The sequence below is a fragment of the Penaeus monodon genome, chromosome 33 (assembly GCF_015228065.2).
Source record: "Penaeus monodon isolate SGIC_2016 chromosome 33, NSTDA_Pmon_1, whole genome shotgun sequence".
In the NCBI taxonomy this organism is placed as follows: Eukaryota; Metazoa; Arthropoda; class Malacostraca; order Decapoda; family Penaeidae; genus Penaeus; species Penaeus monodon.
In genome coordinates, this window is record NC_051418.1 from 16,737,542 (window position 1) to 16,737,948 (window position 407).

Genomic DNA, 407 nt, shown 5'->3' on the forward strand with positions numbered 1-407 from the left:
ACCCTCCTGTACCTTATTAGATGTGCAAATGTATCTCCTGGTCTACATTCAACTCAAGTTTGGAACCCTAGGGCTAGAAAACAGTCCCCAATATTAGATCCTGATCTTTAGGTCCAAATAAAAATGTATAATAATATAATCAAATATTTATTAATAAGAAAATATATCACAGTTTGCCTGTTGGTAGGTGCAACTACCAAAGATCACTTATAACAATCTCAATACTTGAAATTAAAAAAAATACATCACATTCTCCTATAACTACTTCTGGATGACTTCAGTTCTTTTGCTGTTAAACATTTCATTCGTTATAAATATGCCCAAGTAGGAAAATATTTCACTGAAACACACTAATAAACTCTTGCATATAATAGTATTACTTCTAAAATTATCATATGCAATCTCTT